This window comes from Esox lucius, chromosome 23 (assembly GCF_011004845.1).
Source record: "Esox lucius isolate fEsoLuc1 chromosome 23, fEsoLuc1.pri, whole genome shotgun sequence".
NCBI classification, from domain to species: Eukaryota; Metazoa; Chordata; class Actinopteri; order Esociformes; family Esocidae; genus Esox; species Esox lucius.
In genome coordinates this window covers 1,416,872-1,432,224 of record NC_047591.1, presented here as the reverse complement: position 1 = coordinate 1,432,224, position 15,353 = coordinate 1,416,872, and the positions used below count along the sequence as shown (strand labels likewise).

Below are 15,353 nucleotides of genomic sequence, written 5' to 3'. Positions count from 1 at the left end.
ACTGTATATCTGACATAAAGTTGTGCTCAATTGTTTGCATACCCTTGGAGAATTGGTAATATATGTACCATTTGTAAAGAAAACATGAGTGAGAAGGCAAAACACATGTATTTTATTTCTTATGGGATTCACATTCAACTGTAGATCATAACAGAATGGCACAATCAGAAAACAAAACATGGCAACTAAGAAAGAAATGAACTGACCAATGTTCAAAAGTCTGGATACTCTTAGTTCTTAATACTGTGTATTGCCCTCTTTAGCATCAATGACAGCATTGTCTATGAGGCCCCGAATTCTTGGAGGTGGTATAGCTACCCATTTTCTGTTCACTACAGGCTTTGTTGACCCCTCTCAAAAGATAGCGTTTATTTTTGTGACCATAAAGCTCTATTTTGGTCTAATCACTCCAAATTACAGTGTACCAGAAGCTGTGAGGCATGTCAAGGTGTTGTTGGGCATATTGTAACCAGGCTTTTTTATGGCACTGGCACAGTAAAGGCTTTGTTCTGGCAACTCAAACTCATTTTTGTTTAAGTATCGTCGTACTGTGCTTCTTGAAACAACAACAACGTCTTTTTCCAGAGCAGCCTGTTTTCTCCTGAGGTTACCTGTGTTTTTATTTTGTATCCTGAACAATTCTTCTGGCAGTTTTGGCTGAAATCTTGCTTGGTCTACCTGACCTTGGCTTGGTATCAGTGTATCTTCGAATTTTCCACTTCTTAATAAGTGATTGAACAGTACTGACTGGCATTTGCCAGGCTTTGGATATCTTTTTATATACTTTGCCAACTTTATAAATTTCCATTATCTTGTTACGCTGCAGTTATTTTCTGTTCCCCATGGCTCAGTAAAAACCACGTGGTTTCACTAGACTGCTCATTGAAACTACGTGAGAGCTAACAAACTCATAGACTATTTATACACAGACACTTTTTGCAATTTAAAAAACCACAGGTGTGGGAAATTCACCTTTAAGTCACCTTGTGTGTCTGTAACAAGGATATGTACATCAGGGTCATTTGGGTTATTTCTGTTATCATTATGATTTGAAAAGGAGCCAAAAAACTGATCACTTATATAAAATACAGTTTTTTCTTTGAGCAGTCATATTTTCAAAATCAATGCCAAAATTTCACAATTTCTGCCAGGGTATGCAAACTTATGAGCACAACTGTATGCTCTTCATCCAACATCCAGTCTAGCCTGAGCCAGCCACTCAAAAATAAACCATCTGTTAATCTACAACAAAAAGAAATTATCACAAAATACTGTCAGGAATTATGTCATACAACTAATTTGTAAACCGCGATTACGTTCAGTATGAACATTATTTGGTGGAATTCCATTTACTATCAACATATCCCCATTGCTATTAGTGTTTATTGACTCGCTATTAAGTTGCTCTTTATCGTTTCTGTTTTGTTGTCCCTATTGTAATCGATTGAAAATGTAAAATGCCTTTTTACACATAATATTACGCTTAATGGTTAAGGTTATTTTAAGGTTAGGGTTAGGCATGACTGTACTGGTGTTAGGGTTAGAAATAATGTTATGGCTCGGTTAGGGTTAGGCACCACAGAACTGATGTTAGGGTTAGGATGAAAGTTAAGGGTGAGGTTAGAAAAACACAAAACACCTGTCTAAACAACACAGTTCGCCAACAAAAATGTCTCTATTGAAATTGCTATAATCGGCCTGAAAGTTGCGGAAATTCCCAGCCACCATCACCGACCACAATGCCCTAGCAAACAGCCATTCTATTAATTATTATTATGCTCAAAACTGCCTGCCTATTTTCTGATGGTAGATAAATGGCACGTAAGTTGATACTGAACATAATCCCAAGTCATTAAGGACGGATAGCAGAGCAATATGTTGATAGGGAATGTACTGTAATTCTGCTGATTTGTGGTCCTACTGAACATAATTGCAGTTTACAAGTTAGTATATTAAGGTCATTCCTGTGATGCTGGGTTGACACAAAATATTATATCAAGAAAAATATCAAGAAATGACTCGTATTGGCCTGACAGGCTGTGTTGCTTTTTGCCTTTTTTTTGTGGAAAAGCAAAAAGCAGAAGATAATGCAATATTATTTTTTTTGCTCGAACACCTGATGATTTTTCCAGATGCTGAGCTAGCACTTCACTGGATTTCATTCTCTCCCCTTTACTGTTCATCAGATACATCCATACAGCTTTTGGGGTCTTCTATTGCAACATATTCAACTTTCCCACTTTCTTCAAAAGTTCTGTGTCATGATCTGAAATCAGATAAAAAATTGTTTAATATGATATTTTCAATTAAAAAAGATTAGATATATTTAACAATAACTTCAATATTTTAGCAAGACAAAAACCTTTAGAGAGGTCAATAATTATCAAGGATTTTCGGTTTATCCACCTTTATGTAGTGATAGCATGTACAGATTTCCAAATCTAAGGAATGACTCCAGTAATTAGTTAAACATTTGCATTAATGGACCCCGAGATAAATGGTGCTGCCACAACCAGCAGGCAATGGTAATTTACCAGGCCCTGTAGCTTTCTTAGAGTACACAGTTAACAAAGCATCTAGCACTTCCTTTTCTATGAAGGGTCTCAGGTGAAGTCTTTTAAACAGGTTTTCTGCATAAATACCTGATTATCATCATATTTTATTTCCTTGGAGGCGGCAGCAGAATGTTGCCTGCTGTAATAAGTGGCTATTAAAGGAATCAGCAATGGTACTCATGTCAAAGATAGTTTTACAAGAATAACTATTTTTCTAAAGTAGTGTATGTACTGTTCTTCAGTGTTTTTACTGGTTTACAGAATTTGTCTGGACTCCCATTACAATTTAGAAAAGTAGCATAGCATCATCTTCCGCTTATCCGGGGCCGGGTCGCGGGGGCAGCAGTCTAAGCAGGGATGCCCAGACTTCCCTCTCCCCAGACACTTCCTCCAGCTCTTCCGGGGGGACACCGAGGCGTTCCCAGGCCAGCCGGGAGACATAGTCCCTCCAGCGTGTCCTAGGTCTTCCCCGGGGTCTCTTCCCGGTGGGACGGGACCGGAACATCTTCCCAGGAAGGCGTTCCGGAGGCATCCGAAACAGATGCCCAAGCCACCTCTACTCTGAGCTCTTCCCGGGTGACCGAGCTTCTCACCCTATCTCTAAGGGATCGCCCAGCCACCCTGCGGAGAAAGCTCATTTCGGCCGCTTGTATCCGGGATCTTGTCCTTTCGGTCATGACCCAAAGCTCATGACCATAGGTGAGAGTAGGAACGTAGATTGACCGGTAAATCAAGATCTTCTTCTTCGGCAAACTCCTCCACTTGAGGCAGGCACTCTCCACCAACCTGAAGTGGGCAAGCCACCCTTTTCCGACTGAGGACCATGGCCTCGGATTTGGAGGTACTGATTTTCATCCCCACCGCTTCACACTCGGCTGCAAACCGTCCAAGTGCATGCTGAAGGTCCTGGCTTGAAGGGGCCAACACGACAACATCATCCGCAAAGAGCAGAGACGAAATCGTGTGGTCCCCAAACCTGACACCCTCCGGCCCCTGGCTGCGCCTAGAAATTCTGTCCAACATGCACAGGGAACAAGTCTGGCTTACTGCTGGCAATGCGGACCAAGCTCCTGCTTCGGTCGTACAGGGACCTGACAGCCCTTAGCAAAGGACCCAGGACCCCATATTCCCGAAGCACTCTCCACAGGATGCCCCGAGGGACACAGTCGAATGCCTTCTCCAAATCCACAAAACACATGTGGACTGGTTGGGCAAACTCCCATGAACCCTCCATCCCCCTTTAGAGGGTATAGAGCTGGTCCAGTGTTCCACGGCCTGGACGAAAACCACACTGTTCCTCCTGAATCCGAGGTTCTACTATCGGCCGTATTCTCCTCTTCAGAACCCTGGCATAGACTTTCCCGGGGAGGCTGAGAAGTGTGATCCCCCTATAGTTGGAACACACCCTCCGGTCCCCCTTCTTAAAAAGAGGGACCACCACCCCGGTCTGCCATCCCAGAGGCACTGTCCCCGACTGCCACGCGATGTTGCACAGGCGTGTCAGCCAAGACAGCCCCACAACATCCAGAGACTTGAGGTACTCAGGGCGGATCTCATCCACCCCCGGTGCCTTGCCACCGAGGAGTTTCTTAACCACCTCGGTGACTTCAGCCCGGGTGATGGACGAGTCCACCTCTGAGCCCTCATCCTCTGCTTCCTCAATGGAAGACGTGATGGCGGGATTGAGGAGATCCTCGAAGTACTCCTTCCACCGCCCGACGACATCCCCAGTTGAGGTCAACAGCTGCCCACCTCTACTGTAAACAGCGTTGGTAGGGCACTGTTTCCCTCTCCTGAGGCGCCGGATGGTTTGCCAGAATCTCTTCGAGGCCAGCCGATAGTCCTTCTCCATGGCCTCACCGAACTCCTCCCAGGCCCGAGTTTTTGCCTCCACAACCACCCGGGCTGCAGTCTGCTTGGCCTGTCGGTAACCGTCAGCTGCCTCTGGAGTCCCACAAGCCAACCAGGCCTGATAGGACTCCATCTTCAGCTTGACAGCATCCCTTACTTCCGGTGTCCACCACCGGGTTCGGGGATTGCCACCTCGACAGGCACCGGAGACCTTACGGCCACAGCTCAGAGCGGCCGCTTCAACAATGGCGGTGGAGAACATGGTCCACTCGGACTCAATATCTCCAGCCTCCCTCGGGATCCAGTCAAAGCTCTGCCGGAGGTGGGAGTTAAAGATCTCTCTGACAGGAGAGTCTGTCCAGCTTCCTCCCCCGCCATCGGATCCAACTCACAACCAGGTGGTGATCAGTTGACAGCTCCGCCCCTCTCTTCACCTGAGTGTCCAAGACATGTGGCCGCAGGTCAGATGAAACGACAACAAAGTCGATCATCGACCTGCGGCCTAGGGTGTCCTGGTGCCACGTGCACTGATGGACACCCTTATGCTTGAACATGGTGTTCGTTATGGACAAACTGTGACTAGCACAGAAGTCCAATAACTCAACACCGCTCGGGTTCAGATCAGGGGGGCCGTTCCTCCCAATCACGCCCCTCCAGGTGTCACTGTCGTTGCCCACGTGGGCGTTGAAGTCCCCCAGTAGAACGATAGAGTCCCCAGTCGGAGCACTTTCCAGCACCCCTCCCAGAGACTCCAAGAAGGTCGGGTACTCTGCACTGCCGTTCGGCCCGTAGGCACAAACAACAGTGAGAGACCTATCCCCGACCCGTAGGCGCAGGGAAACGACCCTCTCGTTCACCGGGGTAAACTCCAACACATGGCGGCAGAGCTGGGGAGCTATAAGCAAACCCACACCAGCCCTCCGCCTCTCACCATGGGCAACTCCAGAGTGGTGAAGAGTCCATCCTCTCTCAAGGAGTGTGGTTCCAGAGCCCAAGCCGTGCGTAGAGGTGATCCCGACTACCTCTAGTCGGAACCTCTCAACCTCACGCACCATCTCAGGCTCCTTCCCCGCCAGCGAGGTGACATTCCACGTCCCTAGAGCTAGTTTCCGTGTCCGGGGATCGGGTTGTCTAGGCCCCCGCCTTCGACTGCCGCCCGATCCTCTCTGCACCGGCCCCTTATGGTCCCTCCTGTGGGTGGTGAGCCCACGGGAGGGCGGCCCCATGTCGCTCGTTCGGGCTGGGCCCGGCCGGGCCCCATGGGGAAAGGCCCGGCCACTAGGCGCTCGCGAACGAGCCCCAACCCCGGGCCTGGCTCCAGGGTGGGGCCCCGGCTGCGCCATGCCGGGCGACGTCACAGAACACACGATTTCTTTCTTCATTAAGGGGTTTTTGAACCGCTCTTAGTCTGACCCGTCGCCTAGGACCTGTTTGCCTTGGGAGACCCTACCAGGGGCATATAGCCCCAGACAACATAGCTCCTAGGGTCACTCGGGTACTCAAACCCCTCCACCACGTTAAGGTGGCAGTTCAAGGAGAGGTAGAAAAGTAGCTACAAAGTCATTTGATTTGTCTTTTCTAATAAGCTTTGTACACATTTCTCAGTTGTCTAAAAGCTAGCCAGTCCAAACTTGCAGCTGTTTTTGTAGTCTTAGTCTTTGCCACCATTTTATTATAGATAGCAACTGATATCTGAAGTAAACCAAGGGCTTGATAAATTTTGCACTTGTGCCATTTTGAATGTCTCGTGCTTATCTGCAATGGAATTAAAAACCCTACAAAAACGCACTAAACCTGTCTGTACTTTAGGAAAAAGACAAAAGGCAGTTGTCGTGGAAATCACTAATGGGAAAGGTACTGAGACTGTAGATTATTTTCACAAGTAAAGCTTTATTCAAGATTTATTTACCTGGAGCAGTTAACACTCAGTCAGTTCAAGAGCTCTCAGCTGAAGGTTGAGCTCAGGCCTATATACATTCCCCATCCTATGCATGGTTAGTCTACATGTCTCACCAGCTTCTCTGTGAACTTCGGCTTAGAAAGATAAGATGTTTACAGCCCTTGAGAAGTTTAGCCAAAACTATAGCTATCTGTTGTAGGCACATCTTGTACAAGTGAGCAGAGCCGAAACACAAAATGGCCTCACTAAAGTACTGGATTATACTTAGAATAAGCAATATGATTTTATTGCACTATGGAATAAGAACATTTCCACCACATTCCCTCCTTTTGAGACTAAGTCTCAACAAAAATAAATTTTAAACAGTATCACCAATGAAAAAACAGAAGCAGTAGAAAGTACATCATACATTCCAGAAAGAGCAACAGATTATTATTCAAAAAATCTATCTCCTACCTTTTATCATCATTAAACTAATATTAATTAGATGCAAAACAATCAACAACCTTTTAATAATCCATAAAGATTTCTTTGAATATCCTAAGGAATGGGAGGCGACAAATACTTTATTATTCATGTTACAGTCACATGTATAATTTCAGCATGCAATGATTATACAAATAGTCATGTTTACTTGGTTTCATTAGAATTCATCCATGTTCTTCTTATTGATCCCCCTGTACAACCGCATAACATTCACATGCCTGTTGTCTTGGCCAGTGTCAGTGTGAGGTTAAGTGGGAGAACTGTAAACAGGAAAATAAAACAATCACAGGAAAAAGCATCCAGCTACTCTATCTTGGGATAGATATTAGGGAAAACAATTTCTGTCTCGTTATAATCCCCATTGTGTGTTTCATCAGCATCCACCAACCATTCTCATGGTGTTTCCCGTGGGCTGTTGTCCAATCATGCAGTTCACAGGTCCTCCTGTAACGGCTGGGTTGGCTGTTATTTGCTAGACTCCAGTCTTGAGCCCGTCGTGTGCTCGCGCTGAGGCGGCTATTATTTAAGTCCTGCCGTTGGACTATGCTGCTGCTGTTGGTTCCTCGATGTTCTCAGTTGTTCCCTCCAGCCTCTATGGTCCAGATAATGGTGCAAAGAGCAAGACCGGCGATGAAGGCAATGAACATAACTTGGAGAATGCATCCACCATTTCCAGGCAATATTTGTATCCCTGGCATGGAATCAACTCAATTAAATCCATTATTAAGTGCTCAAATGGCCCCTCAGGCCTTGGGTGGGCCGACATTGGCATCAGTGTGCCCCTACCCACATTGTTTGTCATACAAATCACACATTTTGCACTGACATTTTTGGCATATAGGGAAAATCTTGATGCAAACCAAAAGTTATGCACAATATTCACAATCCCACCCATGGAAACATGACCTTGGCCATGTGCCAACTTAGCAACATGGGGTAACAGGAGTGAGGAAGGACAGGGAGGTCATTAGGACCAACCCAAAGCTTCAGCTTCTGGTCAAAGGAGCATTTTAACCGCTTCCAAAAAGAAACCTCCACAGTGTCAGCGCCTGATTGAGAAAACATCAGTTAGAAGCAGAGTGGGGGTGACTGGAGACGTGGCAGCAGCTTTAGCAGCCATGTCAGCTACAGCATTACCTTTAGAGACGGGATCAGAGGCGTTTGTATGAGCCTGACTTTTGCACACAGAAATTGAGTCCGGTAGTAAGATAGAGTCATGTAGAATAGCAACTAACCTAGAGGGACAGATTATCTTACCAGATGCTGTTAGGAACCTGCGCTGGCGTACCAAAATCGTGCACGACCCCAAAGGCATACCTGCTGTCTGTGTAGATATTAACAGACTGATGTTGGGCTAGTGAGTGCAAACAGTTCAGCTGCTTGAGCAGAAAGGTGTGAGGGCAATCTTGCACTTTCAGCAACCTCTAATGCTGAAGTGACGGCATATGCTACCAAGGGCTCCCCTTTAGGGGAACGCTGGGCTGAGCCATCCACATAAAACTCAAGATCAGCATTATCAATGGGTGTGTCTGAGAGGTTGGGTCATGGCTTACTGATTTCTTCCACTATGGTGGCACAGTCGTGAGGGTCACCATCATCATCTGTAGGTAAAAGAGTACGAGGATTCAGAACAGTGCATCTCTTTAGTGTAACATGAGACATGGTCAGGAGAATGTTTTGGTTGTGCATTTACTTAGCAGGGTGCAAATGTGCTGTCTTAGCCTGTGAGATGATAGAATGAACAGCATGTGGTACTTGAACAGTGAGAGGGCATATGGCAACAATGTCTGCACGAGTCAGAACAGCCTCAGTAGCTACAGCAACTGCCCTTAGGCAGCAGACCTTGCACGAGAGACTAGATCCAAATGCTTGGAATAGTACGCCACTAGCCGCTGCTTCCCACCGTGGTCCTGTGTCAAAACAGAAGACATTAACCTATTTTTTCACAGACAAAGAGGTTAAACAGCATCGCATGATCCGGTAAATCTAAACGATAGACAGGGAGTGTTTGAGACGATCCAGATTAGTCAACAATGCTCAGGTGTCAGTCTCGCAATCCTTCTGAGTCTCAGAGCACAAGAGTAAATCATCAACATATTGTATGAGCTTACTTCCAGCCGGAGGTACCAACCCTTCCAAATTTTTAGCAAGCGCTGCAGAGGTGACATGTAACCCATGTTAAAATATGACTAAAGTATGAATAAATAGTTTAAAAGCATAAATAAGTTGGAAGGTAAAAGTGATTCATTTAATGTAAGTTAATTCATCAGAGTTAATAAAAAAAAGTTACAACAATAATTTTATGTTTAAGATTAATGGTCTGGTCCTATATGTAAACATTCCTGCATATCACAGTCTCAGACCCTGGTTTGACTAGCTATTTCTTCTCGTAGTTTAAGTCCCTAACCAATGGGGAGAAATAAGAAGTGCAATGCAATCCTGCTTCAGGCATGACCGAACCATTTTGCTTCCAGAAAGAGCGCACAATAGAGTAGATTTCATCAAGGCGCATAATGTCTGCATCTGGTCGTAAGTCCCATGCATAATGTCAATCTGTGCCTGTCTGAATGTCAGACAGCATCAATTTCTGACTGTCCTCCTATGGCTGAGTAATCACAAGACCATCCGGTCCACAGGTAACTTTCATGCCCAATTTGCACATGGTCTCTGCCAGACAAATTGCAGGGATATCATGTAGATAAAATGAATTGGTGCCGATTTGGAATACCATCTCTACACCAGAAGCACCTACAGTGCACACGGTTTCATTTGACATGGGAAAATGTAACATGAAGTCATGCATGATAACAGACATTGCAGCACCAGTATCTACTAGAAAACTTAAGGGCTTACACATCAGAAGGGTAACACAATGGGTACCTTTAGATTTTGTATATCTCTCAAGGAACTTCTGTGAAAATTTGGTTGAGCTCAGGCCTATATACATTCAGTAGAGCCCACTGTGTCCCCATCCTATGCATGGTTAGTCTACATGTCTCACCAGCTTCTTTGTGAACTTTGGCTTAGAAAGATAAGATGTTTACAGCCCTTGAGAAGTTTAGCCAAAACTATAGCTATCTATTGTAGGCACATCCTGTACAAGTGAGCAGAGCCGAAACACACAATGGCCTCACTAAATTATTGGATTATACTTAGAATAAGCGGTAACGCTTTACTTGAAGTGTAGTGTCATAACGTGATCATAACTCTGTCATAATGTGTCATGTCAGCTGACATATCAAGTCATAACATGGTCACGACAGTGTGATGACACATATATTTTGAAATATTATGATATATATTGTGTTTTTTCATGAATGGTAATGACACCTACGCAAGTATATTGATATATATATGCTACATATCAATATAATCATGCATGAAGTGACGTCAGATATTCACCTTCCCTCATGCAATGTTTCTCATGACTAGGATCACAGCAGATTTCCGGAGCAGGACATGACATTCTTTTTGTGACTAATGACCAACATAATGGCATGTGCAGCTAGGTGGTAGGCCTATCTGGTTCCAAAGATTTTTTATTGTCATATACTGTATTGTGTCAGTTCATGTAAATTCAAACAGAATGGTAATAATGCTACAGTATCATGACATTTTCATAAACTGTATTTTGTCAGTTCAAGTAAAGTGACACAGGATGGTCATAATGCTATCATGACATTTTCATAAACTTTATTGTCAGTTGAAGTCACACAGGATGATCATAATGCCATCATGACATTTTCATAAACTGTATTTTTTCAGTTCAAGTAAACTGGCAATGTTGAGTTATTTACTCAAAATGACAGGAGGGTCATGGCACATTACTTTCTATAGTACTGTATATAATATCTAAACTAACATCAATGGCATGACTAGCATGGTCTCCTTTTGTCTAAAATATCCATTTCTAGGGTTTACAAAGAATGGTGTGAAAAGGGAAAAACATCCAGTATGTGGCAGTCCTGTGGGCGAAAATGCCTTGTTGATGCTAGAGGTCAGAGGAGAATGGGCCGACTGATTCAAGCTGATAGAAGAGAAACTTTGACTGAAATAACCAGTCGTTACAACCGAGGTATGCAGCAAAGCATTTGTGAAGCCACAACACGCACAACCTTGAGGCGGATGGGCTACAACAGCAGAAGACCCCACCGGGTACCACTCATCTCCACTACAAATAGGAAAAAGAGGCTACAATTTGCACAAGCTCACCAAAATTGGACAGTTGAAGACTGGAAGAATGTAGCCAGGTCTGATGAGTCTTGATTTCTGTTGAGACATTCAGATGGTAGAGTCAGAATTTGGCGTGAACAGAATGAGAACATGGATCCATCATGCCTTGTTACCACTGTGCAGGCTGGTGGTGGTGGTGTAATGGTGTGGGGGATGTTTTCTTGGCACACTTTAGGCCCCTTAGTGCCAATTGGGCATTGTTTAAATGCCACGGCGTACCTGAGCATTATTTCTGACCATGTCCATCCCTTTATGACCACCATGTACCCATCCTCTGATGGCTACTTCCAGCAGGATAATGCACCATGTCACATAGCTCGAATCATTTCAAATTGGTTTCTTGAACATGACAATGAGTTCACTGTACTGAAATGGCCCCCACAGTCACCAGATCTCAACCAAATAGAGAATCTTTGGGATGTGGTGGAACGGGAGCTTCGTGCCCTGGATGTGCATCCCACAAATCTCCATCAACTGCAAGATGCTATCCTATCAATATGGGCCAACATTTCTATAGAATGCTTTCAGCACCTTGTTGAATCAATGCCATGTAGAATTAAGGCAGTTAAGGCGAAAGGGGGTCAAACACGGTATTAGTGTGGTGTTCCTCATAATCCTTTAGGTGAGTGTATATTAAAACAGAATTTAATCGTAGAAGCATTAAATAAAGCAGATCAACAAATACTCCTTTCTGTGTGTTGCGATGGAACCCACCATTAGTATATTTATGTATTCATCTATAATTATTTTGAGACTAGTAGAGGATATTTAGCCTAAATTGGGAACAACAATTGTCATTATGAACGCAACACTTGTAGAAAATGTCTAGTTTAAATCGGGAATAACCGTTCTGCAAATGTCATCATGAACTAGCACGTACCATCTACTCACTTCGAATTTTTTTAGGTCTTAAACTTTGAAGGGAGAATCACTGACCATCCAGACATACATGACAAACAAACCAAATAACACCATTAGGGGTTTAAAGAATAAGCAGGCTTGCAGTTAATTGTTAGTTTTGTTGAGCAGGCAGTTTGCAAGTCTTGGACATGGAACAAATACATAACATTTAAACGTACACACACAAGACAATACATTTAACGTTGGCCAGTTGATTCTAAACTTAAAAGTGAGTATTGGTCACGTTTCTTAATTTGATATTCCAGATTGTCCAGGGAGGACAATTTCGTTTTGTGCACACTGAGTTCCCCAATTGGAATTGGAGAGCAACCCCAGGCGACCGTCATCTCAAATAGTACACTATTTCCTTCAGACTAAAATCTTAATTTATAACCGTCACATATTCAGGTATTAGCACACAGCGAAATCCTAGCAAGTTAAACTTTAAACAATTTTTATCTGAATTTGAATATTTTATAGTACCAGAATGGGAATGGCCCATTACCAATGCAGCTCTATTAATAAACATAACCCAGTCCTATTTTGGCTACACCTCAACAGAGAATGGAATTGCATTGTATACATGTATTCAGTTCAATTGTATTGCCTATATTATTACATAATTTTTTGCGAGTGCTTGGCACAGATCTTTCTTCAATTGTAGAGTCATACGTGTACCAGGATAGTTAAGCGTATGGAACTGGTACCACGTCTACCCTGTTAAATGTTTTGTTCAATTAAATAGCCTAGACAAGAGAGCTAGTGACAAAGACTGTACAGGCTAGGACAAGTCTTGATAAATAGCAAAAATTACTTTCATATACAGTGGGAAGAACAATGTATTGTATACACTGATGATTTTGCAGTGTATCAAAGCATGTAGAAGTCTGTCATTTTTATCATAGGTACTCTTCAACTGTGATTGACGGAATCTAAAACAAAAATCCAGAAAATCACATTTTATTGCATGACAGAAGTATTTGATACATCAGAAAAGCAGAACTTAATATTTGGTATTTGCAATAACAGAGATCATACGTTTCCTGTAGTTCTTGACCAGGTTTGCACACACTGCAGCAGGAATTTGGGCCCACTCCTCCATACAGACCTTCTCCAGATCCCTCAGGTTTTGGGGCTGTCGCTGGGCAATAAAGACTTTCAGCTCCCTCCAAAGATGTTCTATTGGGTTCAGGTCTGGAGACTGGCTAGGCCACTCCAGGACCTTGAGATGCTTCTTACGGAGCCACTCCTTAGTTGCCCTGGCTGTGTGTTTTGGGTCGTTGTCATGCTGGGAGACCCACCCACGACCCATCTTCAATGCTCTTACTGAGAGAAGGAGGTTGTTGGCCAAGATCTCGCGATACTTGGCCCCATCCAACCTCCCCTCAATACGTTGCAGTCGTCCTGTCCCCTTTGCAGAAAAGCATCCCCAAAGAATGATGTTTCCACCTCCATGCTTGACCTGTTGGGATGGTGTTCTTGGGGTTATACTAGGGGTGGGCGTTATTTTGCGTTTTCCAGGCGATAATGATATAATATCATGATATACTGGGATATTTATTTTATTAACTTTTATTAGCCCTTCAAAGGAAAAAACTACAAAATATTGCATTTAGAAATACAGAAATAGAATGGAAGGCAATGCACATTTCATTATTTATGTTTTTTCTGTGCGAACATGAAACAAAGGTATAAGAGTTAAATAAATATGCAGTTAAATTAAATTAAATATTTCAAGTTTACAGGATGTAAGTAAATGTAAAACAAAAACATTGTTTCATGCAAAACATAAGTGCATTTTTTTCAGCATAACAGTGGTCATTATGAATTCAACTAACAATTCGCTGCCTCATTCTTTACAAGTTCTGTGCCAGGAACACCAGCATATTGACAGTTTCTGGTTTCAGAGATGCCCTCTGGCATGTGACCACATTGCTAAAATTGCTAAATGCTCTCTCAGAGGGGGAACTTGTGGCTGGGATGCATAAATATTTCATTGCAAGACGACTCACTTGTGGAAAGTTGGATGTTTGACCCCGCCACCACTCCAAAGGATCAGCCTCACTGTTTGCTTCCATCATCAGAGTGTAGCTGTCTAGCTCTTGCTCGATGACCTGTCTTTGGGTTAAGGCAGGTGCGGGTGCACTATTGGTTTTCTTAAAGAAGCTCCCAAGGCTCTTCTTGGACTTCTTTGCCGATTGTGGAGCAGTGGCAGCTTGTCTCTCTCTCTCTGTAATCCCCTTCCACAGCAGTGTTCCCTACTAGCAGGGCTTCCGCCTCAGAGGCAGCTCTCACCAGCTTCTCAGTGGTCATGTATGTATTCTTGAACCTTGAACAAATGGAGGACTGGTTTAAGATATGACACACTCACATATGCCTCTCCTGACAAGGCGTCTGTAAATTCCTGGAGGGGTTTAAGTACTGCCGTGATACATTCAAAGACATCAATGTCTTGATAAGTGGGTGCAAGGTGCTGTGTTTTCTTGTCTGCTGAAAGGACATGTGTGATGGCCTTTTGCTGCTCCAGGACTCTTTCCATCATCTGCAGTCGAGATCCCCACCTTGTCAGGGATTCAGTGAGTAGTTTGTAGAGGGGCAGGTTCAGTTTGTCCTATGCACTTGTCAGGGCCTTCTGCTTCTTGAAACTATAGGAAAATGTGCTGACCACTCTCTTGCACACTCCTGTGGCCCGGGAAACCCGAGGTTCGTTTTGGACACTCCTCTCTGAAAAAAATTATTTTGAAATAAATTACATATGAATCACAATTATTCAATAAACATGATTATAAATGGAATCCATCCATGGAATACACACAACTTTGGTGATTAAGAGAGTTATGTTTTAGAAAACGGGGACATTTTATTGAGTAGGCATTTATTAATGAAGGAGAAAAAGGATAGATTAATATACTGAAATTATAAACTAATGTATCAATTACAAACTACAACTGTTATAGAAAAAGCAAAGGAAAAATGTGAACCACAGAAGGGTATCCGAACCAACGTGTTCCTGCTACTGTTTTCATACAAATATTATAGATTTGCATAAATGTATTCATCTTAACGCATAGGATCAGGCAGAATAGTCAGCTATAACGTGTATTGGACGTTGAAACTTATACTTACCAATAGTGTCCGAGACACCCTAGTCTTGTCCATCTGTTTAGCGCCAATGCTTTGACCATGTTCGCTGTCGGCAGTCATGCAAACATGAAGCAACTCGTCCAAGCCCCAGGACGCAAGTGCCTCCCTCAGCCCAGCTGCAATTATTTCTCCGGTGTGGACGTCTGGGAAATATGAGGTCTGAAGAAACTTGCTTTGCAGCTTCCAGTTGTCGTCAATATAATGAACTGTAAGGCTTATGTAAGGATCTGTGGTCCGGCTTGAACATAAGTCTGCAGTGGTGGAGAAGAATACAGCTCTACTGA

General features: G+C 43.6%; 1 protein-coding gene across 2 annotated transcripts in view; it reads left to right on the top strand.

Moving 5' to 3' along the window:
- Positions 1 to 15,353, top strand: part of tmtc1 (transmembrane O-mannosyltransferase targeting cadherins 1) — a 314,311-nt gene that overhangs the window by 175,674 nt on the left and 123,284 nt on the right. The gene's annotated exons all lie outside the window — the stretch shown is intronic.